Genomic DNA, 21666 nt, shown 5'->3' on the forward strand with positions numbered 1-21666 from the left:
ACTGCCTGATCATGTAGTTCACATTTTTTGCCTTGTTATAATCTTTGTAAGAGAAGGTATTTCAGTTGAGTTGGCGCTTTTGAACTATGACATAAAAAAAATAATAACTTGGAAAGTTCTCCAATGAGATGAAAACGTCAAGTACCCTTATCTTCAGAATACTGTTTTATACTTATGTCCTTTTAAGTCAGTGGTCCTCAACTGTCCTAATACTGAGGCCCTTTAATATAGTTCCTCATGTTGTGGTGACACCCCCCCAACCATAAGAGTATTTTGTTGGCACACCATAACTGCAATGTTGCTACGGTTATGAGTCATAGTGTAAATATCTGATATGCAGGATGATATCTGATATGTGACCTTCCCGCCCTGACCAAAGGGGTCACAACTCACAGGCTGAGAAGTGCTGTTTTAAGTCAGTCTAGTCCATTTCTGCAAATCTCTACATCGTGCTGTACTGCCAGTATTCTGAAACTCCCGTTGGGCATTGCACATTGGCCCTTTACCGGAATTGCAAAAGCATCTTGGAGTTGGAAAGGTTTGTGGTCAGAAGAAAGATGGCTTCAGTCAGCTCCAGCAGAAGCATGTTTTGAGGAAGAGAATACATTCTACAACACCTGAGGAAAACAGCTAAGATCCTTAATGCCCTGTTACATAGCCGGCACCAGCCAGTGCCCGCCAAGGTTGTTACATACTCGTTATGCTCTCTAAGAAAGGAAGCAGGAGCTTGAAAGGATGGACCATGTAACCTATTGCTCAGTCTCAATGTAAGCTGAGGCTGAACTCTACTCAGGGAAACACACAATCTCTGTTCTGCTCACCAGACGGTAGTCACACATCTCAGGAGTGTGTCGCCTTCTTCCTTCCAGCCACCCAACCAGAAGCAACAGGTGTGGATGAGCACTGTAGCAATAGCTGGTGTCGATGTCAGATAGAAATGCCACCAGCACGAGACAGCATGTGAAACTGTAGGACACACAACGTTCTGGTCTTACCTGGTGACCACTGAGCAGATGTTTACTGAGAGGAGCTTATCACACCACAGAATGGTCTAGAACTATTGATACTGACTTGGCATCCTTCCCCAGGTGGTTCCACAGAGTGTCACTAAACAAGCCCTGTCTTGTGCCTTGATCCTGTAATCCTAAATCAAGAAAGCCTTGATCATTCTCCAACAAAAAAAGCAGGAAACTGGGGTTAGGCCAAGAACTGGGTTCTTTATTTCACTAGTTAACATTGGTAGAAGCCTCAAGTCTATGCCTGTTTGAAGTCTGGCAAACACCTGTGTATCTATTGCACTTTGTACAAAACAGCTTCATACACTGACACCTGTTTTGACCTGGGATGGGAAGTGCTTTCCCCCACACCCTGTCCAGGAGCATTACCTCCGTCCATCTCTTGTCTGTGTGCTGTCCACCCCACCATTAAAGATTGTGTTGACCAAGGCCACAGTCTCTGGAACCAGATACCCTTGTTTGACCCTGAACTATGACATTTCCTAGCATGATGTTTCTGTACTACATCTGTGAGATGAAGGACGGAAGAGAGTTCTCTATAGGTATTGTGAGGAATAAGTATGAGAATATTTGTAAACTTCTTAGAATGGGGTGGACTTAAGATGAGGCTCATAACTAATATCTATTCTAACTTAATCAATAACATTGCTCTTTGTGGGCCTGGGGAAGGGCAACCTTCTTCATAACCTCCGGAGCTTACTTAGCGCTACAAAGAAAGAAAAAATCAAACAGAGACTCCAGAGTGGCTCTCTCAGAGGCTGAGGTTGTGGAAAGCAGGGAAGGCTGGATCAGAATGTGAATGGAATTATACCCCACTACCCACAAATCCACATATCGATGTTCTAACCCTCCATGGGATGGTATCCGAATATGAAGTCTCTGGAAGTTTAACTAGGTAAGATCATAAGCCGGGGACGCTCACAATGGGATAAATGCCCTTATAGGAAGAAGTACTAGACAGCTGGCTGAGAGCTCCCCTGCCCGGCGTGTGGAAACATAAAGGGGTACCCATGGGCAAGCTGGGAAGTGGACCCTCCCGGGAACCAGCCAGGCTAGTGAATTATTTTGGACTGTCAGCCTACAGAGTTATTCAAAGAAACTTTCTACAGTTTAATTCATCTAGAGTATGGTGTTTTATTATGGAAGTCCAAGCTGACTAATATAGTGCCCAGACATGAAATAGGAGTTGTTCATAGCTTCTTTCACACACAAGCAAGGCTCTTCTAAGATGCCTTTGCAAAATGAGTTCTGAGAGCAGTACTTACTCAAAAGCCACCCCATGCTGAGCATAGAAGGACATGCCTACGATCACAGTACTGGGGAGAGCAAAGCAAACGGACGGGAGGTCAAGGCCATCCTGGCCTACAGTCAGACACAAGCACATTCTGTGTGTGTGTGTGTGAGAGAGAGAGAGAGAGAGAGAGAGAGAGAGAGAGAGAGACTTGTTCTCTCTAGGGTCCTTAGATTTATAATTTAAAAAATCACTTTATTGTAGCTAACTCACACATAAACATCGCACAGCTAGACTAAGGTGGACAGACACTCAATCTATTAACCAGTGCAACCTCTATTTTTTCCTGTTTCACTGAACCTCTTTACAGTTAGAAGAGCCATCATGGAGTTTTGCTTAGGGTTTAAACTTTCACTGCCAATTACATTTTTTAAGGACTGATCCAAAAGGAGACAGAAAATTATAACAGAGTTGAAAGCAGAAAAATAAATTAAGGTTCTATCCAAAAAGAAGCAAACATCTCATAGATATAGATATATAGAGATAGAGATGAGATAGAGATAGTTCCTCCACTCTGATAATGTTTCCGGGGAATCTGTTTACATCTTAGTTATGGTTTCTATTGATGTGATAAAACACCATGACCAAAAGCATCCTGGGAAGGAAAGGGTTTATCTCACTTTCTATCACTGAAAGAAGTCAGGGCAGGAACTCAAGGCAGGAGGCAGGAGACAGGAGGCAGGAACTGAAGCAGACGCCATGGAGGAATACTGCTTACTGGCTTTCTCCAACACGGCTTGCCCGTCCTGCTTTCTTATAAAACCCAGGGCCATGAGCCCAGGGATAGCCCACATACAGTAAGCTGGGCCCTCCTCCATCAGTCACCAATCAAGAAAACACCTAAAGAACTGCTTATAAGTCAGTCTGCTGGAGGCATCTTCTCAGTTGAGAGTCCCTATTTCAAAATAACTTTACAAGTTGACAAAAAACAAAAACAAAAAACAACCAGGACTACATATGATGTCTCTTAATCTTACTAGTGTAATAATAATAAAAGTGGTAGTTCATGTAACTTAGTTCATCTGAGATGAGCAGTATTATCAACTCCTCAAGAAACCACGAACACTCCATAACTACCCTGCGTCCTGGTTCTTCCATCTCTTCTGTCCTCTTGTGAACTAAGCTTCAGGTAGACTAGGAAGAGGAGGAGGGGTAGGAGGAGGGAGAGGAGGGAGAGGAAGAAGAGGGGGAGGGAGAGGAGGGGGAGGGGAAGGAGGGAAGGGAGAGGAGGAGGAGGGGTAGGAGGGAGAGGAGGGAGAGGAGGAGGAGGGAGAGGAGGAAGAGGGGGAAGGAGAGGAGGGGAGGGGAAGGAGGGGAGGGAGAGGAGGAGGAGGGGGAGGAGGGAGAGGAGGAGGAGGGAGAGGAGGAGGAGGAGGCTGCCTCACTAGAGCACACCAGGAGCAACATTAAAAACTTAGAAATAGATTTTGTTTATTCTGCCTCAGACTAAGTCAAGCCCATATACATTTCACCACTTAAAAAACGTATGTGTAAACATTCCATCCTAGATGGGAGGGGCGATCACGCATGTCCGGAGGAGCTAATGGCAGTGGAGGGCTGCTGGGGGAGGAGATTTCCTGACCTGAGTTACCCGTGCTCCCTCGGGTAGCTTCGCTCCCACACCAAGTGATCGTGGTTAAGGCCAGTGAGTTGCAAAGCAAGAAGACAGGCAAGCGGCATGGGGGTTGGGGGGAGAGCTAAGGGAGGGCACGTGGATGTGTGTGACCAGACTGTACTACGCACTTCTGTGAACTGTCAGAGTAGTGTGTGCGTGTGCTTAGGCACTGACCCTGACTCTCAGCTTGAATTATCACTCGTGCTGATGTAAACATGCTCCATATTCATAAAACAATGGCAATGTTTTAATCTGATCTTATCCCAAGTTTGCCATGGGCAGTGCCACACCTTCTTATGGCAACAAATTATGACAGTGCTTCACAGCTCCAGTCAGCCATGTGATCATGAAGACAAAAAACTAACTTTATAGTAAACTGTGCTGTTTAACAGAATTCTGAGTAGGTTACGTATATTAATGTAATGGTGTCTTAATATTTTTTTAAAACTTGAGGTGGGGTTTTATTATGTAGCCCAGACCGGTCTTGAACTCCAGATCCCTGTGCCTTACCTTCCCTGGGCTGGGGTTATGGATACACACCACCGTGTTGTCCTCTACCCATGCATTTAGACTGAGATGCTTTCCGTTTTACAGTGGGTCTGTTGGGACATGCCTCTTAGGAAGTTAAACAAAAACATCTATATTTTTAGTTTTCCTTAGTGACATACTGCAATCATTCTGAAAACCAGTATCTATACTCACTGATACAGAGCAAGAACTTCAGTGGTCAGTGTCCGATACAATGCCCTTGGCCTCAGGGTGACCTGTGGCGGTTCTCAGCCCCTGACCACTGCCTCCTGGGTGCTGTTCTTATGCCGAACATCATCACTTGCCACCAAATCCAATCCTGTTTCACACTAGTGTTCGTGTTCTTTCCTGAGAATGGCTTCATGATGCTAACAGGCGTGGGTCCTGCAGGGAGAGTTATGTCCCCTGTTGGCTCCCACATGTTCCCCTACTCTAGACCACCACCTCTAGACCAGTGCTCCACCATGCTGGCTTCCAACTGCTAAGCCTGGTTCTAGGGGTGCTTATGCAGACAGAGCCGCTGAGAGGTGCATGAGCTGAAGATCCCACAAGCAATGCCAGCGGCAGGATTAAGATGCTCATATCTCCCTCATCCTAAACACGCAACTGCAGCAAAGCAGGCAACTGCTGTGGTCTGTTGGTGTGCGGGAGTATCCTGACAAAGATGAGGATTCCAGACTCTACAGGTGGATCCTGACAGTCTAGGGATCCTGTCAGCATGCATCAAGAGCATGCATGAGGCATGACTGAACAACTTTTAGACAGATTTTGGAAAGTAGAGATGAAAGAAAACAGCCAGGCTTAGGAAGCATGCGACCACCAGCTGCGGCTATCGCTCAAGCAGTCACTCAGCCTTCTACCTCAGACGCTGTCACGGACTCAAGGGGATACCTCCTCGGTTCTATTCTACTCACTCTCCTGTGAGTAGAATCTGTTGGGGTGAATCGTTGAGATGATGGTCCCCACGCCAACAAACCCAGAAATGAAGATCCAAACAACCATGCTAAGAAGCAGACCTGAAATCTGCTCCTGAAGGAAAGGAAATGTAGGCAGAGAAGAAGGACAGGAGGTGAACCCGCCCCTCACAGAGTCAGCCCTGTGGTCATATACCTTTACATGCCGCGTGGGGCTGACTTTTACAATAACTGTGGGAGGTAGTTCTTGCACACAGTTCTGACTGCATAAGTCTCCTGTGAGCATCAACAGGGCTGAATGCTCACAGAAAATCTCAACATTTCACCATCTTCTTCTCAGCCTCCACCATGAGGGACTATGCCCAGATAAGTGACTTTATTTCCTTTGACTTTAATAACCACACTTCTGTCTAGGAAAGCCTCATTCGTCTTATGTCCTAAGTGACTTAGCTGGAACACAGAAGCCACTCCGTAAGACTGTTTCCATTTCTCCCATTCTGCCTGAGTACTGACTCCGTTGCCCCAGAGACAAATTGTTCTCTGAGAACAACACTTCTTTTTTTGTTTGTTTTGCTTTTTTTTTACTTCTCTCTGAGAAATTTTTAATTTTTTTTAAACATTTGAAAAGAACATTTTCTACATGATTAAAAAAATAAATAAATCTTTCAGCTTCTTTCTCTGCTCAGCATGACCCTCAAAATCCCAGTTACAATCAATCCACATTGAACTATCCTGATTGTTTCCCATCCCAGTAGCCTTGTCTTGGCCAATCCTTGACTGAAGTGTGATTTATAAATGCCTTTAAAAGACCTGGCATTTGTGCACTCAGTTAGTACATTTTATGAAGAGCCTGTCACATGCCAAATGCACAGAAGGTAGGAGGCCGGCCTTATCCCACTAGGCATCATGAAAGTCAAGAAGGGAACTGCCCAGGAACTGTGTCAGGATACCTGGATAAGCTGGGATGGACGCATATGGCAAGTTCCCAGTGAGCAGAAGAGAGGCAGGCTGTGGACTGTGGAGAGGGAGGAGAACGAATGTGACCCCGTACAATGACAAAATAAGAGAACTCGGGACGTTTGACTCCTTGAACCACGGCGAAACAGGAAGCACCACTTATAGGATGTGGTGAGTCTCCTTCCATTAAGACAGCTGGGGAGGGTGTCACAGGAGAAACATGTCACAACTCTAAGCCAAGGATAGACAAAGGCTAAACTGTTCTGGAAATAGATTTGCTGCATAGGCCCTGGAAAAAGTCATGAGGTGTTCATGTTTTGAGAAGGTGCCTGCATTTGTCCGCTGCAATCCTGCCAGAGCACCTGGAATGGCACCAATGGAAAATTTCCATGACTTGGAGGCGTGACCCAGTGACACACTGGGTCTGTTGGCTCTAGGCATGAGGCTAAATTGTCCAGAGAAAATAGGGTGTGGCTCCTAAGGCCAGCACAGCCCTCCCAAGTGAGGAGGTTTGGGGTCATGGGTAAGGAAGGATTCCTAGCACAAAAGCTCCCATTCAGAATTTGATCTTCAAAGCTGTCCTATAGCACAGAACTTCAAAAGGGAGGGTAGCTATTCTATGTGCCACATGAGAGCACCATTCTGGGCAAGGTCAGTGAAGAAGGGTCCTTGTAAGACTAGACCCTTAGCCGGGCTTGGTGGTGCACGCCTGTAATCCCAGCACTTGGGAGGCAGAGGCAGGTGGATTTCTGAGTTCGAGGCCAGCCTGGTCTACAGAGTGAGTTCCAGGACAGCCAGGGCTATACAGAGAAACCCTGTCTCGAAAAAAACCAAATCCAAAACAAACAAACAAACAAACAAAAAAACAAGACTAGACCCTTGAGGTTTCAAGGAGGACTCACTGAGAGTCCCCAGTCCCTAAGGCAAGTAAGAGCAGGTAAGGCAAGAATCAGGTCCCTGGGGTCCCTGTCACAGGGAATAAAGGGAAGTGATAATATATGAGGAGAGGGATGGATACCCAAATGAATGAGTAGGTGATGAAGTAAATAGATGGATGCAAGGAAGGAAAGAAGGAAGGAAGGAGGAAGGAAGGAAGGAAGGAAGGAAGGAAGGAAGGAAGGAAGGAAGGAAGGAAGGAAGGAAGGAAGGAAGGATGGTTTAAAAGAAAATGCCCCCCATGAGCCCATCGGGAGTGACACACTATTAGGAAGTATGGTCTTGGAGTAGGTGTGGCTTTGTTGGAGGAGGTTCTGTCTGTCAGATGGGTTTTCAGGTCTCAGAAGTTCAAGCCAAGGTCACTTCCTGCTGCCTGCCAATTTGGATGTAGGACTCTCAGCTCCTTCTCCAGCACCATCTGCCTGCACGCTGCCTTGCTTCCCGCCATGACAATGATGGACTGCTCCCCTGAAACTGTAAGCCAGACCCAATTAAATGTTTTCCTTTATCAGAGAGGCCATGGTCATGGTGTCTCTTCAGAGCAATGCAAACTCTAAGGCAGAAAGGTTGATCAGAACTGCAAATCCAAAGAGAAAGAGTGATGAGAAATATAATGTAGTTTTGACATCCGAAGGGCCCAGGGTGGTTAGCGGCCAACCTGATGATTTGAATGTAGCAATTTGCTTGCTGAAGACAGCTATTCTGATGGAAGCAAACAGTCTAGCTGCAGGTCCCTTGGGAAGAAATTGACTAGTCTCAGGACCTCAGCCATCAGTCACTCTTTCCTTCCTTCTGTCCTTCTCTCCCTCCCTCCCTCCTTCCCTCCCTCCCTTTTTCCCTCCCTCCCTCCCTCTCTCCCTTCATCTCCTCTATCCACCCATCTATCTACTTAATCACCTACCCATTCATTTGGGTATCAAATTAAAACTCAGAAGGCATCTGTGCCAACCCTCTGCCACCTACATCAAGAACACGCTCGAAATACGATCTTTAAGCCCAAAGCAATGCTCCAGAAAAACCCCAATACGTAGACTAAAACTCACGTGCGAAAGTGTGTACGTCTAACATTTTAATGCCATTAGGTTGCATCCACTAAACCCTCACCTGTGGCGATCTTTGGGAGGCATTTGCCTATAAACAAACACTAAGTTCTGTCTAATATCCTCACAGGAATTGCCCAACAATATAATAATGCTCTCCAAATCCCTAGTCAAATTTCATTTAAATAGAGCAAACCAGATGAGGCCAGCTCCTCAGTCACTCTGCCCTGCGGGGAAACACTCTGGTCACGGCAAAGTGAAGACATTCCATCCTGCCACACCCCATTGCTGTTTCCAGCAATGCTGCCCCCCCCCACCCCCACTAGGTGAGATTATTTGCTTTAGTTACAGGGTAATGCAGAAGGAATTTGATGTATTGGCTAGTTACTTAAAGGCTATTGTTGAAATAAAATTCGGATTAATCAAGATATGCTAAGAGGAGAATTGTTTGGTATTGCTGACGTGAACCAGGGATTTTCCAGAAATCCCCTTTCACGTTAGCACTTGTGCAGACTCACCCTTAAAAATAAAAACAAATGGGCTGAAAATGTGGCCTGGTTGCGACATCATATCGTATGCAGTGCCCTGGGTTCGATTCCTCCGCTGCCTTAAGCTGGAAGGGGTAATACACACCTGTAAACCTAGCGCCTGGGAAGTGGGGGCAGGAGGATCAGAAGGTCAAGGTAACCCTTAGCTTTACAGTAAGTTCGAGACCTGCTTGGGTTACATGAGACTATCTCTACAAAAAATACATGTAATAAAAATAGAAACACTAGGCCTAATAATAAGCACAAAGGACTCTTCATCTGCCACCTGGCACCCCTCACAGCCCATGAGTCAAAAGGAAGTGGCTATGAGCAAGAACTCTAGCTTGCTCTTCCAGTGCTCTCAGGAGCTGTGTGATTTTGGAGGAATCACCTGTGGGAAGACACAAGAGATCCACTTCCAGGACCTGGCTCTCGGGGATCACAGTTTCCCTCATACCCCACCACCCTGACTTCTAAAAATTGGTTTTTAATTTTCCTCTTATGTCCCATCCAGTGCCAACTCTTCAAGTCCCTAGAGTCATGGGGTGAATACTAGAAAGTGTAATGTCCTCAGAGCCCGCCCACCCACCCACCCACCCTTGCTGGAAATTGTATTTCTAAATAAATTCTGCTAACAATGAAAGGGTAAACTTTTAAAGCCCAAGAAATGTCACATTTGCATATTTTCATTCATCAACTCTGAGCAATGATTCGGAGCTCTTGCAGGTCTCAGGGCCCAAGTAGCTGATATCTCCCAGGCAGAGCTGTGCATAGAGGAAATTGACAATCACTGTATCCAAGAGCCTCAAGTCCCTGGGCTTCTGGTTCCCTGGGAGTTCTACACAAATATTCCTATGTCTTGTTCCTCAGAATGTAACTGAACCTCTGATGCTCTACTACCCTACAAGAGTAAGAGTTCCTCAGGGCTGCTTTCTGCCGCTGTCCTCACTGTGACCAAAAATCAGGCCCCTTGAGGTTATTGAATAGCAAGGATGAGGCACACAAAGGGTTACTGTAATACATGGACCCCTGATTTCTACCACCCTTACAGGCTTAAGATCACCCCTGCCTCTCAGCTTCCAGAGGACACCCTAAAGCCGCTCTCTCTTTCCTCACCTGGGAGTTCATAGTCCACAATGCTTGAAGAGAGAAAAGTAGAGCCGTCCTTCTGACAAGTGAGAATCTCAAACTGGTTTGAAACTTTATTTTCTTGGTGGCTGAGGATACTGAACACCTTTTAAGCATTTGTAGTTCTTTTAAGAACTCCAATCAAATTTTGTAGCCCACTTTGGACTGAGCATTTTGTTTTCTTGATGTTTGATTTAGTTTCGTGTGTATTCTGGTGACTAACCATGCATCAAATTGATAACTGGACAAAGGCTAACCACTCCCTGTACTGTACAAAGGCTTTTAATTCCCTAAGATCTCTATCTGGGGCCTCTATTCCTTAGCAGTGGAGGCCCTATTCAGAAAGTCCTGCTTTATGCCTAGATTTTAATGCATACTTCCTACAAATTCTCCAACAGCTTCAGATGTTCAGGTCTTAATTCTTAACCATCCTTTAACAGGCTTTGTACAGAGCCATATTGGGGCAGTCTTGCACTTGGTCAGAGTTTGACTTTGGTCAAGGTTAACTTCTCCCAGTTAGCCAGGATCCTTCTCCACCCAGGGTGGAGCGCTCGAAGTAAAGGTTAAGTTCATTGTTCCTCCAGGTCTAGGAATTCCTGAATTAAGCAGGTGACCCACCCAGCTGCCGGAGCAGTCAAGACGAGGACCTCCAAGAGAAGCTAGACAACTTCCACCGGAACTCAGCCTGGAGTCTGGGGGGAAGGGTTTGCCCAAACTGTTAAAAGGTCTGGCGCCATTAAAGTTTCCGGCTTTGATCAGTGAACATTGTCTTAGCCGCACTTCTTTTCGCCCCTCTTCCCTATTTATTCCTCAGCTTCTGTTCCAGAAACCCACTTCGTAAATAATTGGCGCCAGAACGTGGGACAACCTGGTACGGGAGAATTTCCTGAGGTAACCCTATCCAGCGAAGCTTCGCAGAAAAGGTGAAAACGAATGGTATCCGCACGGTAAGCAACATAGAGGTCAAAACTAGCTCTAGTGAAAGTTGTGTCTATAGTTGTGAGTGCAGAAGGGATACGGTTTTTCAAGCAAACTGTGTAGGCCCGGCACAGTGGCTGCTTGGGTTGAAAAGATAGGGAAATATGGGGAAGGAATTTGGTAGGCATTTGCCCAAAGCTCGTAAGAGCTGATTTCGGCGAAAAGAAGGGGGTTTTAAAAAATAGGCATATGTCCACAGCCTCTAAGAGCTGTTTAAAGAGGAAAATGGATGCAATTGCTTAACAAGCACGCTTAACTTTCTGTGTATCTTTCCGTGTTTGTCCCGGTGCACCGACTGTTTGTCTATGTGTATGTTTATGTCCTCTCTGTGTCTTTGTGTGAATGACTGTTTCATGTTAAAAAGAAAAATTGGTAAAGATTTCATCTGCTGGCAACCTCTTGAGCCAGCCACAGTTTGTGTGGGGATTGATTCAAAGCCACGCCGCGACAGCGCAGCTCACTCAAGAGGCAAGCATGGCTGGGGGAAAAGCCGCTCTTAAAAGCCCAGAAACCTCAAGATTTGGGAAGACCTTGGTTTGGCTTGTGAAATTCATGTAGTCGCTTTATACTTGTTTCTAATTGGTTTTAATGGTATAAGGCTTTACATTTCTTGACTAAAGAGTTATAAATTAATTGGTTATTATGTAAAAGATATAGTGTTCGTTAAAAAAAAAGGTTAGTTTAAAACTGGTAGTTTAGGGTAGTCGCCATTTTTAAACAACACGTGGCATGACGGTTAAAGCTGGTAGTTTAGGGTAGTCGCCATTTTTAAACAACACGTGGCATGACGGTTAAAGCTGGTAGTTTAGGGTAGTCGCCATTTTTAAACAACACGTGGCATGATGCAATCCAGGAAATACAGGCCTTTAAGATGCTCCTAAATTGGCATGGTGTTTCATGTGAATCTTGGCCTGGAGATTAGACTTAATGAAGATTAAGATTTAAAATATTGTCTCTTTAATAAGTTGCACTGTCATACACTTGAACATAAGAACTGGCAGACAAACCTTGTGCTGTAAATATGTGTTTGCCATTGATTTTAAAGAAAATAGATTGTTTTTAAAATTGGGATTTGCTTCCAAAATTACAATTGTGCTCTAATATTATAAGAAAACATTGAGTTACAATAAAAATCAGTGTGTCATTGGCTGCAGATTTCAGTTTACAGGCTCATAATTCTTAACATTTTGTAATTAAGATAATTTTGAGAGTGATGCAGCTATGGGTTTTAGAGGCCCATTGCCACTTTTCCACAAGTTTATAGGCTACAATGGTAGGAGCAAAATTTAACCCTCCAAGATTAAAAAGGAGATCTCAGTGGAAATGTATTTGATATCAAGCAGGTTCCTTTGACCATAGAATTACAGGTTTCTTTTGTTTAATCCTCAAAACACAGGTTTGGGTCTGGTCTTAGATAAAAGGCTCAGATCTAGTCCTTGCCAAGGACTAAAGGTGGATCCTAGGGCAGATAAATAAAAAAAAAAAGTTTTGTCTCTGTTTCAATACTAGAAGTTAGGATCTTAAAATTTTCAGTGTATAATGTTCATAGAATGTTTGTTACAGGCCCTTGCTCCTATGGACTTTTAGAATTTTTAGGTAAATGGCTTTCAAAGGTTGTTAGGATATATTAATTGGCTTTATCTTATATTTACCTCATTTTAAGCTTGCCACAGAAGGTCTTAAACCTCTGTTTTCAAGGTAGGAAACATTTGTTCCTTGCTTCAAGCAACAATCAAATTTATTATTAATGGTTGATCTATTACATGGCAAACATTTTTAGGCAAAATTAATAATTGCTATCCAAAAGATAATTTGTACTATCAGATCACATGTTTATTCCTTTGTTTCTCCCTGCTTCAACACAGATACCTGAATTGGGTGCTATAGCAGCTATTTTTAAGATGTTAAAAGTCAAGCTTTTAATAATAGTAGATATATATAGCTCATGGTTTATAATTGCTTAAAATTGGTCCATTTTTAATACTGCTAATTCTTAATTTCTACAGTTTATGCAAATGTGATTCAAAATTAAGAACAAAGGATATGTTCTCTAAATGACTGTCCTTTAGGTATTTGAAATAATTTTATATTTTGTGCACATCAAATTATAAAGATTTGTTCTTGATGTCCTCAATTTCTACCTCTACCACGTAATGGTGTTAATCCTAGAGGACTTAGTTATTACAGATAAATGATACTCATTTCTAATTTAGAAGATTAAAAAATATGTGCATGTGACTAATGATTCATTTTTAGGCTGTCTAGTTGCAACTGCTCTAACAGAAAAAGCAACTAAAAATGCTATGTTTATTTTATATAATTACATAGTTATTGCCTATGTTATGGTTTATACTTTGTGTTCCAACTTAAATTAATAAAACAATATCTTCTTGGAAGAGAGGGGAAATTGTGTCCCTGTGCATATAATTTAAATTATGCTTGCATGTTTTTAAGAAGATTTTAAAATTTGGATTCCAAGAAACTCCTTGCTAAATGTATATGACATCTTGTAATTAGGCATATTGATGTCTAGGTGAAATGAAGGAATTCACTTATTGACATATGCCATGATCCTGATTTAATATTGGGGAAGGCATGTCCCCTATGTTTTTTCCACAGAATGCTGCAGAAGATATGCTGACTGTGTGCTTGCTGAATGCCCAGACCATGGTAACATAAGAGCTATATTGGGTATATGTTCTTGACTTACCTTAATTGTCAAATGTCCCAGGTTAGATAAATTGCCTAGCTTCAAGGTTTTAGACTTTGTGGGACAGAACATGGAGACTGTTAAGCTAGCTTAGGAAAAATTAATCTAAAGAAGAGTTAAAATGACTCTTCTCCTTACTGTGTTCAGCTGACTCAACCATAGACTGGTCTAGAAATAATTCCATTATTGAAGATTCCAATTTTGAAGATGGCTAACAATCTTCAGCCAGCTGTGTTAATTTAACATATAGTCTCCACTTTTCCTGAGAAGTAACAGCTTATTTCTTGATACACAAGGCTACCTCTCCCACCTCAGAGGCCAAGCTTTGGGTCCTTAAAGTTGTTAATTTGCAACTGAATTGGATACTTCTGGGACAAGTTAATCCTATTCCACCTTTAACTCTTGACCTTGTCTGTTAAGCAGACTGGCTGTCTCCACCCAGGCTCACCTGGATGGAGAGATTACATGTCTGTTAAAGACACTTGCAGACCCCCCTGGCTTCAAAACTTACACAAGTGGATCTCCAAAGAGGGAGCCACATAGAACTCAGATCTATGTGTGTTTGTTTATGAACAAACATGGGTACCAGCGAGACGTGCGAGGCAAAGCACTGCATGGGGAGGTGAATTTCTGCTTCTGAGTCCCCAGGAAGTACACCTAATTGCATAGGGGTTAACGTCGAGAGGCTGTCCTTAAAATAATAAGGGAGCCTATTACCCCTCCTCTGAAAAAGACGTTATACAATATTTAAGAGGATATATATTTAATAAATATTTAATAAATATTTAAGTCAATGCTTCCCCTCCTGGTTAAGGCCCGCCTTCTTATGAAGGATATTTATCCACTTGTTTTCTACCTCCTCATTTTCAAATTAATAAAAAAAAGGAGGACATGTACAGAGCCATATTGGGGCAGTCTTGCACTTGGTCAGAGTTTGACTTTGGTCAAGGTTAACTTCTCCCAGTTAGCCAGGATCCTTCTCCACCCAGGGTGGAGCGCTCGAAGTAAAGGTTAAGTTCATTGTTCCTCCAGGTCTAGGAATTCCTGAATTAAGCAGGTGACCCACCCAGCTGCCGGAGCAGTCAAGACGAGGACCTCCAAGAGAAGCTAGACAACTTCCACCGGAACTCAGCCTGGAGTCTGGGGGGAAGGGTTTGCCCAAACTGTTAAAAGGTCTGGCGCCATTAAAGTTTCCGGCTTTGATCAGTGAACATTGTCTTAGCCGCACTTCTTTTCGCCCCTCTTCCCTATTTATTCCTCAGCTTCTGTTCCAGAAACCCACTTCATAATAGCTGCAGGCAGCTATGGAACCCTACAAGGCTTTGCTCTCATTACATGGGTCAGAACTTAACTGAACTGAATCTATGAAAGGTATCTATGAAACCTTATCATGAATTTAAAAATGGCATGAATTCCCTGTGCCCAACCTGGGTCTAGATAGACCAGAAGGATGTGTATCTGTTTGGATACTTGGATGGACCACCTCAAAAGGTGAGATTTCAGCAAATGTTCTTCTTACTGTCCCAAGATCATCATCACAGAAACTACAGAAAATACACACACACACACACACACACCAGACTTACTGCTTAGTAAGGATTGAAGGCACAACTATAGTGTCAACCCCATACTACAATATGTATATATGTATATATGATGCATGTATATATGATGTATGTATATATGATGTATGTGTATATAGTGTATGTGTATATGTACGTGTATATGCACATGTATATGTATGTGTATATGTATATATGTATATACACTCAGGATTTGGTGGCCTGAGTGTGGAATGGGACAACATCGAGCAAGGAATTACCTAACTAGGTCCACTCTCTCCTTGCCTACTAGAATCAGGACACCAGTTCCTAGCCACGAATAAACTTGAAACCATATCCAGGTATATTACCTCTTCAAACCTCAGAACAGCTCTGAGAAATAGGATTGACCGTTTCCTTTGAGGTGAGCGTCCACAATAGGCTAAATAGTCACTGGCTCAATGTCAGCCAGAGAGAAGGTGAGACCCCACACAGCAAGTGGTTTGCCCAGCTCCTGGATACAGAGGCTCCTTTCCAGTTATGGTGCCTCTGAGCAGAAACATCTTAACCAGAAAAGCACTCTTATAACTAATGTATTCCTTGACTCCTCCCCAAATCGAGAAGGAAAGCAATGTTATCATGTCGGTGGAACAAAAGGACAAATTGATGCTTTGCCCAAAGTGACATAACACACACACACACACACACACAAACACACACACACACACACACACACCGCCTGGGGGAATTCTTAACCAGGTGATCGGTTCCTGCAACAACCCACTGTCTATCTTTCTATGAGACTTTTGCCTTCTCCTGTTGTCACTTACCTGCCCCAAACATCATCCCACAGAATGGTTGCTTAGCACTGAATACCTATCTGCTCTGTGCTCAACGTGGGTTTTTTTTTTTTTTCCAACACAAAAGTAAGACATGTCTCCAATGGGGCCCGAACAGGAGAGAGGAAAGCAGGCGTTCGAAGGACTGCCAGGCTGAGCACAGCTCATGTTCGGTACAGGAGTGTGGCAGTGTGGCGGGGCTTTGGAACGATTCACTCTACCTGCCTAGGAGGGGGTGATGAGAATCCTCTATTGGATTCCACAAGGGATACTGAAGCAGTCCACAGAGTTAGCCTTACAAGAAGTACGTTTCTGCACCAGGCAAAGGCTCAGAGGACCCAGACAGCCCTACCTCCTGCAGCTTTTCAGGCGTGATGAAAATGACAAATGTACCAGCAGCAAATGAGAGCGCTCAGCCACACAGCCGATTTTCTCTGATCTTAACACCTTAATTGAGTTCGTCCTGAGTCATCTCTACAACCCTTGGTGATTTTTGGAACCACAACAGGTAAGAGTCCCTGACAACCAAGTTGTTTATCTAAAGCTATCCCAGAATCTGTGCCAGGGCTGCCAATGAATCCGTGCAAGGAGGCTGGAACAGCCAAATTTAGTAGTGGATGACAAGCCCGAGGTCCGGGTGCTTCTGAGAAGCGTGCGAAGCACCCTCTCTCCTATTTATTCAAAGTCTAAATATCCTTGACCTAGAAAAGGCTGCTGCAACGCACGCTCACCGTGGACCGGCTGTTTCCTGTGGCTTTAAGGAGTGGAAACCTGACAGCCCTGCAATCGGGCAGCCCTTGGGAACGCTGAGCTGCTCAGGGTTGTGTAAATAGAGGGCTGGGATCATCATTTCCCTGAATCAGGCTCCCACAAAAACAACACGGCGGTGAGGGAGCGCAGTGGACATGCTGACGTGGTATCCAGCCCTGGGAATTCTCACCCAGGTGGCCTGCCACGTCAGGGCCCAAACCAGACAGACAGAAGGTCTGGGACCACGAGCACAGAAACTCCTTTCTGAGGTGTTTTCTTAACGGGACACCACAGCTAACGGATGGTGACAAACGGAGCATGATGGGATTTTTTTTTCTTCACTCAAGACCGCCAGTCTGCGACCTCCAAAGATGAAGAAAAGCATTTCAGGTAGCAAGGCCAATAAACTCGCCATCCACCTATAGGTTAGCTTCCACTGAAGGATGCTTTGTAGTCTGAGTTTTTAAAAATCACGTGCTCAAGCGTTATCTCCCCTAGCCTTCATTCCTGACCTCTAGAGGGGACCACTGCCCTATTCTTACCATCTTACCGGCCTTCCTAGTGCATCGCCCACGCAGACCAGACCATTTATCTAATTTCCTTCTGGTCAGCCCCCAGAAGCTATTTTGGGCTAGGTCTGTGTGTGTGTACTCTGCCTTCCTGCCGGGACTGACTCAGCCCCTCTCCTCTGCCGGGATTCTTTTCTCTTTTAAAAAAAAATAAAAAAATTAAAAACAAAAATTGAAAGATGCAGGCTTCCTCTAGGGCAGCGCTTGCTGCCTGACTCAACTTGGCATGCTTCCAGGAAGTGTCCAGTCCCACCCTGCAGTGCCAGCAGAAGGGGCGGGAAAGGCTGGAAGCAACTCCCCCTCAGAGCCCACAGCTCAGGCCCCTCTCTTGCCTACTCCCGCTACAGCTATGGCTAAGTTGTGGGACCTGTGAGAGTCTACATGCATCGTGCTGAGTAGCTGAGCCTTTGCTTTCCTTTTTCCCCCACCCACAATGCACCTTGCCTTTGTCTAATTCCTGCTGTTCTCATCGTGGTCCCTAGCACAGCCTACATACTCTTCTCTGGCTCCCCTTTAGACAGTCATCAGGGCATCCAACCCCACCCAACAGAACCGACCTCCTTACTTGTCTGTCTTCCATCTCCCCACCCCCCACGCCCCCCATCCCCCCCTACACTGCCTTTACCAGGCTAACTAAGCCCTGTGCTCTGAGGGCTCCTGCACCCCATATGCTTTTTATATATGGAATTTGATGTAATTGTGTTATCCAAGTAAAGTGCTAAGAGGGCAGGATAAAAGAAGAGAAGGGGGGGTGAAGAAGAGAGAGCTTAAAAAGCCTTTGGTTAGTGGAAATTGACAGGGGCCCTCCAGATTACCATGCCTGACTATGTGCATTAGCATCAGGCGATGATGAATCAGTTCAAAACAATGGCTGCATCTCTAACCTCTGCTGCCTAGAGAAAGCCGCCCAAGTCCAGCGGTTCCCCTGGGCCAAGTAGGTAACATCAGTGTGAGGACAGGAGCCAGCTCTTAAACAGCAAGGAGCGATGGTGTCATGGAAACAGTGTAGACAGCCTCGCCCAGCAAAACACTCAAATTCAAATTTAAACACACACAGAGCCGGCGGAAAGCTCCGGTCAGAGTCAGCTCTGCAAACACAGTGCTGCACATTGTCAGTAGAAAGGCCTGGTTCTCCCTGTCTGCATCTTCATAGAGTGCAGTTATATAGCATATACAGTTATGGCACTATTCTGACGACGCTGAGCTACAACTCATCATGTTTCTGTGGATGAGGTGTCACAGTCTCCAGGTCTAAGTGTGATGAATGCCCAGAGGTCAATTTTTTGGTGAAGAAAAAGGCTATGGGGTCAACATCTGAGGCTGGGAACCTCATTGGGGAGGCAAAAGAAAACTCCCAGCACAAGCAGATCATTATCTTACCATACCTCAAAGTCACAACTATCCCGCCTCTCTCAGCACTTAGCCCAACCAAAATGCCTACAGGCCATGCGCCCCACCCCCCCCCACCCCCACCCCACCCCCACCCCCCCCCACCCCCCGCCCCCAACTCTTGACCACTGAACGCCTCATCTTTAGCAGGCTTCCTCTGTGTCAGCCTCGTCTCTTCTTTCTCTACTCCATTCCAAACGCTACCTGAGTACTATGAGCTTGCCCACCCTAGACGAGCGGCAAAAGCAGGGCAGAACCTGATTCACCAATAGCTGCCGATGTGACAAGCATGCTCAGTAGTTGGCATTACATAAATAAACAAAGGGATGGAAGGAAGGAAGGAGGAAGGAGGGAGGGAGGAAGGAAGGAGGGAGGGAGGGAGGAAGGGAGGGAGGGAGGGAGGAAGGGAGGGAGGGAGAGGGAGGGAGGGAGGGAGGGAGGGAGGAAGGGAGGGAGGGAGAGGGAGGGAGGAAGGGAGGGAGGGAGAGGGAGGGAGGAAGGGAGGGAGGGAGGAAGGGAGGGAGGGAGAGGGAGGGAGGAAGGGAGGGAGGGAGGAAGGGAGGGAGGAAGGGAGGGAGGAAGGGAGGGAGGAAGGGAGGAAGGAAGGAAAGAAGGAAGGAGGGAGGGAGGGAGGGAGGAAGGAGGGAGAGAGGGAGGGACAAAGGAAGGAAGGAGGGAGGGAGGAAGGGAGGAAAGGAGGAAGGAGGGAGGGAGGGAGGAGGGAGGGAGGGAGGGAGGGAGGAAGGGAGGGAGGGAGAGGGAGGGAGGAAGGGAGGGAGGGAGGAAGGGAGGGAGGAAGGGAGGGAGGAAGGGAGGGAGGAAGGGAGGAAGGAGGGAGGGAGAGAGGGAGGGAGGAAGGGAGGGAGGAAGGGAGGAAGGAGGGAGGGAGAGAGGGAGGGAGGGAAGGAGAGGGAGGGACTAAAGTCTTGCTTTACCTGAAGCAAGTAAACACACACACACCAGGATTCTTGCTGGCCAGGTCTCCTCAGGTCACATCACGCACAATCTTCTCAAAGAGCAGAGACAAGCCTTCAGTCAGAAACTCTCATGCCTGAATGTTTTATGCACATTTAATCTGCACAATAACCTCCAGGGTGTAAATTCTGCCATGTGTGTTTTATGTGTTTATAGTCTCATTCTCTCTCTCTCTCTCTCTCTCTCTCTCTCTCTCTCTCTCTCTCTCTCTCTCTCTCTCTCTTCCCCTCTCTCTGTCTTCTTCCTCTCTTCTTCCTCCTTTCCTCCCTCTTTCCTTCCCTCCCTCCATTCCTCCCTTGCTTTCTCTTCTCTTTCTTTTTTGAGACAGGGTCTATGTATGCCAAGCTAGTCTCAAACTTGCTGTGTAGTCAATGATGACATTGAACTCCCAAATACTCCTGCCTCCACCTCCCAAGAGGGATTACAGACATGCGCTGTCACATCCAGCTTCTTCAGTGCTAGTGATTGATCCCAGGGTTTCCTGGATACTAGGCAAACACCTTCCCAAACATATCCCCAAGTGCCACACTCCTTACACACACACACACATACACACCAGGATTCGAGACATGGAATCAGTTTCCCGGCAATCCACAGCTAGTAAGTAGCTGAACCCCAAAGTCCAACCAGTGTCCCTATACTCTATCTTTTTTTTTTTTTTGTATTTTGATATTTTGGTTTTTTGGTATTTTGGTTTTTTGGTTTTTCGAGACAGGGTTTCTCTGTGTGTCCTGGCCATCCTGGAACTCACTCTGTAGACCAGGCTGGCCTCGAACTCAGAAATCTGCCTGCCTCTGCCTCCCAGAGTGTGGGCCACCACTCTCGGCTGACTCTTCCTATCTTTATCTACCTCTTCCTATCACCCAAAGATAGGCAATGGGTGGGACCTCGTAACCATTAGTGAGTGGTCCCTCTTGATCAGACTCTGGCTTATAGCCATTCAGATTAGAAGTTGGACTTCCTCTTTTCAGTAGAAAAGAGTTCACCAGACCAGAGTCTGTGATCACTGAGGTTTCACATTCACCTGCTGTCTCAGATGACTGTCCCTGGTCACCTGTTTTCATCAGCACATTACACTATCATTGGAGGACAACCCCAGAGTATATCTTAAATCCATTTAGAGTTATTTGGGTAATATAAGTACGAAGAGGAGGACGAGAGACCGAGAAAGCCAAATCACACACAACCAGCTCCTAAAATACCCTGTCTTGATAAAGTGTAATCATGACATGCATTAATACAGAGAACAAGTCAGAGAAACTTCTCTGGCATTTGTACCTTACAAAACTATCGATTGATCTTATTCTGAAAGTCATGTAGCATTAAGCAACAAGGAGTTTATCATACTGTGAGTCAACCGTTGCCTATCCAATTTCTATTTTAGTATTGCAGCCTAAAATGACGAAAACTAACCACGCCATTCCAAAATTAATCTCAGATCAAATCTTCCCCCAGGAAAGGAGGGGTAATTACAAGCTCACACCCCCAAATGTCCACCAGCCTTCAGGACATCCAAGCTTAAGTTCTATGAAGCCCTGAGGTGGCTGCATGGCAAGGCCTCTAGCTGACGCATGCACTGAGTCCATTCCACCAAAACACGTGAAGAAAGAGACCAGACCTTTCCAGACCCCAAGAGCTGCCCCCAGTGATAGAAACAAAGCCCTTTGAATGAGAGAAATACCCATATGTAGGGAGTAAGCCATGATCCCAGAAAGAACATGTCTTCAAATGAAACATTAATCTTTCTGGTTTTGCTTTTCCAAGAACCTTCCCCCACAAGTGTTCCAATTGTTTTCTCCCTCTCCTTTTCTTTCCTGTGACCTCACAATCCTTTTGAAGCACAGGGTACCAGGTCACTGCCTGTTCTGTGGTTGCTGAAATGACACGGAGCTAAGTGAAAGAAGCAAGCCGTAGCTGCTCACAGACTGCATGATTGGCTCTCTCTGCCGCACTGTTATTCTTG

Source organism: Apodemus sylvaticus, chromosome 8, assembly GCF_947179515.1.
Source record: "Apodemus sylvaticus chromosome 8, mApoSyl1.1, whole genome shotgun sequence".
Lineage (NCBI taxonomy): Eukaryota > Metazoa > Chordata > Mammalia > Rodentia > Muridae > Apodemus > Apodemus sylvaticus.